Here is an 11,145-nt window from a genome sequence, read left to right as displayed (position 1 = left end):
GGGGGGTAACATCGGAACAGTAAGTAGAAGGTAATCCACATACCTGGATGAAATTCTGAAGAGCAAAATGATAAGTTGAACCATTGTCTGTTGAGAATGAATCACCGAGGATCACTTTTTGCACCGAATTAATCTGACTCTGAGAAGCGAGATAACAATAGGTGCCAGTGTCAGCCATGGTGTAAATACCAAATCCACCATCTTTGATAGGCAAGATAGTTAATCGTTGTTGTAAAGGATCAAACCCCGCACCATCGCCAGTAATTAGTAGTCTCAAATACTTAAGTAAATGATCATCAAAAAGGGCAGTGGCTGATTGCAGGGCTGCCTAAGATTAACCTAAAAATAATCTTTTTTAACACTTTCCAAAAAGAAATATGCTCGTTTTAAAAAATAAATATATCAATTCTTTTTTTAATATTCCAAGTATGGAAATTTCGACCATATATAATAGGATCGACTCCCAAACACATATTTTCATGCTTAATGTTTCCAAACAAGGCTTAAAATTTCCATACAATTCCCCGTTTATCCAGCGTAGCCTCTCACTTTCTCCACGCGGACGGGTTCTTGGTACCAAGAGGTAATTTTTCGATTTTTTTTTCTTTTGGTTGATGAAACAATTAATTGCTTGAGATTGACATTCTATTTTTTCTAATGTTTCTGATAAAGAATTCATATCGCTCTCAGATAATTGTTTTGATGGAATGTGTTTTATTTTTGATTGATTTACGACAGACTTGTCAGTTTGGATTCATGATTCATATCACTCTCACAAATATTGACTTTTACCGGTTAAGATGGTCAGTATCTAATTTACTCTCTACGAAAATTTTATTCTCTTCAATTGATTCTAGGTCATGGGTATTTATCTTGATTACGGTCACTTACTTTGACTTTCTATCAATAAGATTATGCTTAATGTGAGATTAATTAAGAGGGTACTTAATGATTATTATTAGATCATTTCGATTTGAATTTGTTTAACAGTAATGATACTGTGTTCCTTTTATGGGCTATTTTGTGTTTCCTCCCCTCCCAAAATCACTAATTAGCGTTTCCTTCCCAAAAAGATCAAAATTAGTATTTTCTCTTCTCTAGTTTTTCCATCCGTTAGGCGGTTAGCTAAGTCATCAAGAATATACACGTGGAAACATTTTACACGTGTCAGACATAGTTACCAAAATACCCTCATATATTACGCAAATATAATAAACCGAAGTCACCAACCCGTCGTCGTCTGGTTACAGGTTCAGGTTCTCCGTCCTAATCAAAGAAAGTAAAAAGAAAATGTCGATTCTTGATAATCAGAAAGTAATAGCTCGAGTTTTATGGTGAAGGAGTTTTATGGTGAAGGAAGAGAATAACTTGGTAGTTGGAATCGATGGTGAAGGATGGGTTTGGATGTCAAATTAAGGGGTTTCCATTTGTTAATGATTCTCATCAAAATCTCTATATGGGTTTGATCGATGAGATGAAGATTTCCCAGCGATTCATGAGGAGATTTAGTGAAGATTTGATTGAGAATCTAGAGAAGAACAAATGTTTGCCGTTCGAATCGAAGATGACAATAGTGTTGCTGTTGAATCGAATGAATGGTGTTTTTTATGAATGTCGTATGGTTTCTAAGATATGGGTTTGATTTTAATTTGAATTCTGCAGAGAAGGAGATAGAAATCAACAGAGATTATTTTTCTATTACTCCCTCCGTCCCACTATTAAGTGACCTAGTTTAAGTTTACACAATTTTTAAGGCAAGCAAGGAAAAAAAGTATATTTAAGCATTTTTTACAATTATACCCTTATAGATAATAACTAGTGAAATTTTGAAATGATTTATCTCTCAAATTACACCACGGATGTTCGCAAACTTCATACCATTGAAAAGCATTTTAAAACACTTATGTAACGAATATAAACATGCCTATCAAATTATGCATATTTCTTATATTTCTTATAATCAATTAAAAGGATAATTTTAGAAATATCTCTTGTTTAGTGATATAGGTCACTTAATGGTGGGACAAAATCTAAAAGTAAATAAGTCATTTAATGGTGGGACGGAGGGAGTATGAGATTCACACACAACAGGTGTATGATAAAATGCCTGAGCCCTGAGCACCTAGTTCTTACTTCCAATACTTGTCATCAGATATCCATGGTCCCTGTGTGTATTTACAATGTGTTAGAATTTTTTTTTTTTTCTTTTGCTCGGTAAATATAGATTATATTAAGAAAAGAGGCACAAAGTACAATTGCAAACAGCACGGAAGCCACCAAGCAAAGGGAAACGAAAGCAAAACGGAAAGAAAACCCAAAACTAGACAAGACTCACTAAGGAGTTCCGAACAACAAATTCTTCCGGTTATTAATCACATCATGAATCTGCAAGGAAGCCAAAGTAGGAGAGACAACAACCCAATATAATGTGCTTATATTAGAATCAACAATAATAGCATTGATTGATCTCTTCTTTCCCGTGAAACATCTAGCATTTCTCTCGTTCCACACATTCCAGCAAATACTAGCTGGGATTCGCCTCCACAACTCCTTCCCCGTAGAAGTAGCAGTAAAGGAGCTCCCAACGACTGAAGATTTCCAGCATAGAAGAAGAGGAAGGCAATGGCATGTTTTCGTGAGAGGCAAAATACATCCAGACCTGCTTCACAAAGATACACTCCCAGAACAAATGAATTGAAGTTTCAGCCACCAAGTTGCAAAGGTAGCACAAGTTCGAGGACTGATTTCCCGTTGGAGTAGTAAGAGCAATGTTTCTGCGAACAAGGTTGTCAACAGTAGAGAGCCTGTCACGAACTAACTTCCATAAGAAGAAACCAATTTTGTGAGGCCAATCACGAGACCAAAATTTTTTTGTTGGGAAAACTATATTAGTTGTGTCGTTCGCCTCAATAGCATAAGCAGACTTGACAGAAAAACACCCAGACTTGTCGCATATCCAAACCAACTCGTCATCTTCATTAGGATCAAAAATAATGTTGTTGAGAAGGGAGATAACCTCAGTAAATTCAGCTATCTCCGCATCATAAAGACGCCCCCGAGAGAGATTCAAATTCCAATGGCATCCAGAATCGTCTGGAGAAAACAGTTGAGCCAAAGAGCAATGTTTGCTGTTGGAAATATTATATAATCTTGGGAACGAGGTGGATAGAGGCCTTGCAAACACCATTTGTCTTCCCACAGACGAATACTATTGCCTCTACCTATCTTGAACTGAGTTTGAACGAAGAAATCATCAGCAACTTTCGAAATATTTTTCCACAAACTAACACCATGAGCATTACTAGGAACTTTAGACCGCCACCCCAAGTCAGTGAAATCATACTTCTCTAATATAATTTTGTCCCATAAAGAGTCCCTCTCCCTCGCAATCCGCCACCACCACTTTTTCAGAAGAGACTTATTAACAATACTAAGTCTTCTAATTCCTAATCCACCTCAATCCAGAGGTTTGCTGACCTTGGACCACCCAACCCAAGTCACATTTTTTTTTGTCAGCTGAACTATGCCATAAAAAGTTCCTAGTTGTCTTCTCAATTTTATTCACCACCGATTTTGGCGCCAAGAACAACGAAAAATAGTAAATAGGCAAACTAAGAAGCACACTTTTGATTAGAGTAAGCTTACCAGCTTAAGATAGAGAGTTCCTCTTCTAAGACGAAAGCCTAGCTTTGCAAATTTCTATAACTTTGTCCCACTTAGACTTGGATAAGGTATGTTACCCAAGAGGAATACCTAAATAAATAGCGGGAAAAAGGTCCCAAGAACAGCCCAAGACAGAAGCCATATCATCCAAGTTAACAACTTCCCCAACAACAAACAGACTGCACTTGTTAAAGTTAGTGCTAAGACCTGAGACATACTCAAAAGAGAGCAAAATGTACTTCAAGAAACGAACTTGCTCCATGTCCGCATCAAGAAAAACCAACATGTCATCGGAAAATTGCAGATGACCAACGGAGGTACCACCAGTTTTAGATGCAAAACCACCCAGTTTACCAGCCACAAGAGCCTTAGAAAACATAATATTCAGGACTTCAGAGACAAGCAAAAAAACGAAAGGCGATAACGGATCCCCTTGGCGAAGACCTTTTTCACTAGTGAATTTACCGCAAGAGCTCCCATTCACCAAAACAGAAAAAGGAATTTTTTGAATGCATCCCTTGATCCACATCCTCCAAATCACCCCGAAACCCATACACGAGAGAACTTCCTCTACGAAGGACCATTTCACATTAGCCAAAGCTTTCTCGAAATCAATTTTGCAAATTAACCCGGGGATTTTAGATTTCAACCTTGAGTCAAGACACTCATTTGCAATTAGAATGCTGTCCACTATTTGTCGACCCTTAATGAAAGCAGTTTGAGCGTTAGAGATCAACGCAGGCAAGAGAACTTTTAGCCTTTCAGCAAGAACCTTAGAGACATCTTTGAAAACAGTATTTGATAAACTTATAGGTCTTAGATCTTTGATATCCTCCACCACTGATTTCTTAGGCAGTAAAGAAATAAAAGTAGATTTTAATCTCCAATCGTTGAACCCAGATTGCTCAAACTTTTTAACAACTTTCATAATGTCCCCCTTCATGAAGCTCCACAACTTCACAATGACATGGACCTGAAGACCGTCCGGACCCGGCGCTTTGTCTTGGCCATTGCACTTGTGAGCAGCTAAAAACTCTTCCTCCTCAATACTCTTTTCTAAAGCCTCTCTATCGGTAACAGAGATGGACTTGAGCCCTAAATTTGAAAGAGAGCATTTAAAATCATCATCTGACTTCAATCTATTGTGAAAATGGGTCACAATACTATCCTTAATCGTGTTTTTATCTTCAAACCAGTTACCATCAATGCGAATACGCGCAAAGGTATTTCTTCTTCTTCTATATTTGGCAACCCTATGATAGTATTTGGTATTCCGTTCACCCTCCAACTGCCATTGCAATTTAGATTTAGCTTTATAATGCATTTCTTGCATATCCGCAGTAACTTCAAAATCAAGCTTCAAGTTATTCCAAATACCAATTTGAGCATCAAAAATTGAACCTTCATCAGCAACCTGGTCGAGAAAATTTATTTGATGAAGAATCCTTTCAAACTTCCTATTAATGTCTCCGAAAACGTCTCTATTCCACTTCCTGAACTTCGCCTTCAGGAGCTGAAATTTCTTCGCCAATTGGAAACCCGGAGAACCCGACACGACAAAAGAATCCCACCAAGCAGCCATGAGAGTAAGAAGATTATTATCAAGGAGCCACATTCCTTCAAATCTCCAAGGAGGAGGACCCCAATCTTTAATGTTACAGCTCAAAAGAATGGGCTTATGGTCAGACATGGGGCGAGCCATAGCCTTAACAGAGATGGAAGGGAAATGGTCATCCCAGCTTACGTCAAGGAGAAAACGATCAAGCTTTCTCCGAGAATGAGGAGAAGAGATACTAATTCAAGTATATTTAGCACCTTGGATAGGAAAATCGATTAAGTCATGCTTATCAATAAATCCCCCAAAGTCTTGCATACCTCTACTGGACCGGACGCAGCCTTTTCTTTCGTGCATGAATCTGACTTCGTTGAAGTCGCCACAGATACACCATGGAAGCTCCCATATAGCACGCATGATAGACAGCTCCTCCAAAAGCCTACCCCTATCAACAACCCCGCAAGGAGCATACACGCCAGAAAAGAGCCATTGGAAATTATCAATACAATTTTTAAAACTAATATTGACAGAAAATGTACCAACAATGTAGTCAACAAGCTGCATTACATTAGGATTCTATAACACCAAAACACCACCAGACCGACCAATGGCATCTAAAGCAATCCATTCAACCTGACTAGGACCCCAAATTTGCTTGACGATGGAATCAGAACAACTAGTAAGGAGGGTTTCTTGGAAAACAATAATGTCAGGCTTGTGAAGCATACACCATCTTTTGACCCTACCCCTTCTCTTGACATCCCTAAGACTCTTAACATTCCATGAAATTATGTTAAACATTTAAAAAAGATAAGAAGAAAAGAAGCCCAAGAAACATGACCAAGGAATTAGATCCTAGGTACAGACTCCCTACTGGTATGGTTTGATTCTGACTGTTGGTTGACGGTATTCCGAAGACTGGTGGATGTGCGGGCTGATGTGTCATAGATTCTGCCACCCCTTCTCTTTGTTGATGGATTTGGTTTGAAACCAAAGTCTTGTTAGCTTCTGTAGCCCGGAGGGCCGCAACAATTGCGTTGTTCTTTGTGGCTGCTTCTTTGAGAGTCGCGACTCCAATGGAGTTAGTGTTCATAGGTGAGGTGATTTCCGCAGCATCCTGCCTCTGAATAGCTTCTTTAGCTTTGTCTCCTTTCTGCTTGTTTCGGGTCATGACCGGGGTAATCCTCGGTGTCTCCTTTGATGAGGCTTTGGTTTTTCCTGCCTCTAGTATCTTTTCCATTTTTAGTCCTTTTCTGCATAGGGGAATAAATAAAGAGAACCAAAGATATCCACGAGGATTGGGTTAGTGCCATTCGTATCCGCAAAATTTGTGGAATAAAAGGAAATGAGCTGCCCAAGGTCCTTAATAAAAGAGAAACATAAAGACTCCATCGGTCTAGTTTTCGCAATACAAATCCTCTAATAAACAATCATGAACCTTGTTTTCAGACTACTTTTGAAAATGAAAACTCTTGAAAAGTTAGATCCGTAGCGAGAACTCATGAATCTGGATTATTAAGTCTTAGTTTTAAAAGAAAAACGCCTCACGTGCAAATCTGTGATAGATAGCCGTGTATTTGTCTGCTTTGAAATGGTGTTTGTGAAAATGAAGACCATGAACCCAGAATAAAAAAGGTTTTGAAAGCACGCTGAACCCAGAATAGGGCACTACCATAATGCGCGTTTAAGGTGAAATCACAGGATAAGATAAATCTTTTGCCGGGACAAAATCCCTGTTTCTAGCACCAGATTGTGAAAACATAAATCACGAAGCTATCCACGTGTTCACAAACAATATTCGCATACATTCTAATTCTAAAATTGTGCGTCGTATGTGTAAATAGGATGATTATATCGATTCATCGACTCAAAGCCTTCAAGCTTGTCATTGTCTAGTCGAATATTATCATAAATAATGTTCGTATAAAGGAATAAGCAGAGAATCAAGTATAAATGTAAAGCACATGAAGTTCAACTCTGAATGTAAAGTGCTGAAATGTAAATAAGACAAAGATTTACGTGGTTCGGCACTAAGGCCTACATCCACGGGGCTGGTGTTTCACTATGTATTGAATGATTACAAAGATAGTCAAATGACTTTATAGTATACATAGGTCTGCGGAAGTAGGGGGATTACTTACTCTTCCTATTTCTCTCTCCTATATTCTCCTATAATTGCTCTCGATTGGTCGACCCCTTCTCTCTTAGTGGAGAGGGGTATTTATAGGGTTGGAACGTGGGTCCTACTTCTGAGGTGCCGTTGTAATCTTATCTTCTTGTGCTTTGTGCCCATTACGCAGAGGTCTTCGGCATTTGTTGCGCCCTGAGCTTGAATACGAAGGGTTATCCTCGCCTCTTCCACGATCCGATTGACACGTGTATATCTCTTTGGTATTTAATGCGTGTAGATGGATGTCTGCTCGTGTCAGACAAGTGTCTCTTTGTCTGGTCACATCTGTGTCAGTCAAACTTCCTCTCAGCTGTTGATCTGGGATCTTCCTCGGGATTGGGTGTATTCACACCCAAGGGGTATTATCTGGTGCTCCTCTAAGCCATCATACATCTGTGATCCTCTGTCCCTGACCGTCAGATCTGCTAACCGGTGGCATCTTCTGATGAGATGCTTGTTATCATGTTTTGATATCTCGTTTTGCATACCTTCCACGCATCTCCTTCTGTACATGTGGTGGATGATGAAAGGTGTACATACACCAGACATGAAGAAGTATGACGCCCTTGAAATTGCCATGGTTTCACAAGTTTCTCTGAAATGAAGAGTTATTGATAGATGGAATGCTATATCTTAGGGTGTAGTTCTGAATATATATACGGTGAATCGATCAAGCTAGTGGATGATTTTCCTATTATTGATATTCGAATATATTCTCAAAATCACGTTTGCACTATCAATCATTATTCCGTACGTACACTTGCCAAATAAAGCAATGAGAGAGAGTATGATGTTGATCGGAGAATTGACTATACATCGAGTCCAAAAGAGGGTGCACATAACAAATGAATTCTATTGGTCACACTCCTAATTAGTAAGTTCGCGAATGATTCGTGAATCATTCGCGAATTTTTCCGTATCACGAATTTTACCGTCTTATTCGCGTACGTTTGCAACTCCGAACCCAAGTCGCGTATTATGTGGCATTCCCGGATTATTCGCGAACCGTTCACCAATTTTACATATTCCGAATGATACGTCCGCTTAATTCGCTATAAATTCTTTAGCTTTTACTTTTCAAAGACTCCACTTTTTGGGCTTTACTGCCTTCCGAGCATACACGACCGAATATTAGACGTGTTGTAATTTTTATGAAACAAAAACGACTGAAGAGATTTGAAGGTGAAGGTGAGAGAGATCTCAAACTCACTAACCAAGTATCTAAACCACCATACGACGTCCTCTTGGATAACTAATGTTGTATATATTATTGATATCATCATATTAAGTTTATTTTTTCTTTAAATAACTCACACATATGCATAAAAATTGGTTTATGACCTTATGAATACAAATTATTTGTTATATATAGATACCGAATTTTCAGAGCCGAACTCACATTTATAAATCGAATTATACACGTACGTATGCCGTTCCGAATTACTGACGAATCACGTCTCGTTGACCGAATTTTTGACCGAATCTGAATTTTACAAAACCGTATAATACTCGTACGTTTGTCGTTCCGTACGTTTGCCGAATCCCGAATTGCTAACTAGACTCACACTTAACTAACCCTTAAGTATATGATAAAATCGGTTTTAATTTTTTTTCTTATTAATTATAATTCATAAGAGCATCTCCAACAGAGGGTGAAAATTTATTTTCTTATGACACATAGGATTTTATAATCTCATTTGCATAACATGAATCTCCAACAATGGGTCCTGTTAATTAGGAAGGGTATCAAAATAAATACGAAGGTCTTAGAAAAAGTCTTATTTAGACCTTGAGAATGACCTCCATCTCATCTTTTTAACTATATTTAAAATTTTTATCTTTAAATAAAATTTTCTAAACCAATAGAAAAAAAGGGAATCAATTTTATTATTATCCAAAATAACAAATTTTATAAATATGACCCTTACCATTGGAGATAGTTCATAGGCAAAGCATTACTATTTTTGCCACATACATATAACCCCATAAATAAGGATCTAAATAAAAACTCCATGTAGGATTTTAGCACCCATTATTAGAGCATCTCCAATAGAAGGTGGAAGATTTATTTTTTAATGACACGTAGGATTTTAGACCTTCATTTGAAACGAATCCATCTCTAACAGTAGGCCCTACAAAACACGAGGGATGAAATATTAATTTTGAAGGTTTTAAAGAAAGTCTTATTTAGACCTTCACAACCTCCATGTCATATTTTTGATTTTTAACAATTAATTAAAATACGATTAAACCGTTAAGATATCATCACATAAGACCTTTTAAGGGTTCAACCTCTATATTACTGGAGATAGTTTATTAGTTACGAAGTCTTATATTTTCTCAATGTATAAATCCTCATAAATAAGGATCTTAATAAAAATTCCATGTAGGATTTTTAACACCCTTTATTGGAAATGCTCTAAATGGAAACATAATATCCAATCTAGCCTAAAATCAAGGAGTTAACAAACCATAAATTCCACTTAATAAAAACGGAAAAAAAAAGTCCAACCACTGATAGTTCTCCAACGAAGACGGACATGATGATCAAAAAATCCAACTGATCATCCATATTCTCCTTATTTTTAAATGTGTTGTTAGGTGGTCAATGTCTACGGCAGTGTTCATTAGTTTGTTAACTGTGCAATGCATCAGACATTCGCAGGCCACAACTCAGCGCAGAAAACGAAGCCTTGATAGTTCATACCTAGCCTGACAAATTCTGTATCTCTAGATTTTCCTTTTCTTTTTTCAATGGATTTTACTTGTCAATCTCGATTCATTCTTCATAATTGTGTATTCGTCGTAGTCGTTTTTGGGCTAACTAGATTTGTGTCCGTGCTATGCACCGGACATATTTTTTTAGCTTGGTGTGCGTGGGTTTCGTCTCATCCGGGATTCATCCCGCTCCGTGGAGATGTATTTTTAATTGGTTGTATCGGGAAAAATACATTAAATAGGTGGAAGATTTCATTTATTTTTTTCCTTTTAACTCAGGTGTGCGAGGGGCGATCCATGGGAATGCATTTTCGATTTTTTCCCCGACATTTTTTTCATTTTAAATAGTTAAATGTAAATTCGTAAATTCTGTTACATGATTGCCTTAGAGAAACAATAATTTAGGATTACATTGTCATAACCAAAGACGAGTTTCCATTTTTTAGGCTAAATTAGATATTATGTGTATATTTGGTTCTTTTCATGAATCATAATTAATATAAAATATAGCAAATAAAAATTATAGATAACTGTTGGATTTAGAGAATGAATTTAATTGGTTTGTTACTTGCAGACTCTTTAAAGGAGTGTGCAAATTTGGACTCCTATACATCCAAGTTGGTACTTGCAAATTAGCATATTTACACGGTCAACGCTATCCAAATCATACTGCTTTTGATTAATGAGCTTTAGCGAGTTCCCGAATAGCTGCTCTTGTTCTGGCTCTGCAGCTGGAAAGCGTTCTTTTTTCTTCCTCTTATTGGGGCTTGGTGCTGATACAACCATATACCCATTCCAAGTGCTGATGACATGAGCATAAAGGATCCGTTAACATGAGGAATTTTGTTTTAGAGGCAGCAAAGATTAAGTCGTGCTCATGTTTTGGCTTTCAATCAAATTAAGCAACTAAGATTAAGGGACCAAAATTTGGGAGAGAAGGATAAAACAGAGCAACCTTCAAAACAACATCTTATGACTTTACGAGTATTGGCCCGCCTACCTTGCAATTTGATCTAGGGGGAAAAGTAAAACAGTAACC

This window comes from Papaver somniferum, chromosome 5, assembly GCF_003573695.1.
Source record: "Papaver somniferum cultivar HN1 chromosome 5, ASM357369v1, whole genome shotgun sequence".
Lineage (NCBI taxonomy): Eukaryota > Viridiplantae > Streptophyta > Magnoliopsida > Ranunculales > Papaveraceae > Papaver > Papaver somniferum.
Note: the sequence above shows the minus strand (reverse complement) of the source record.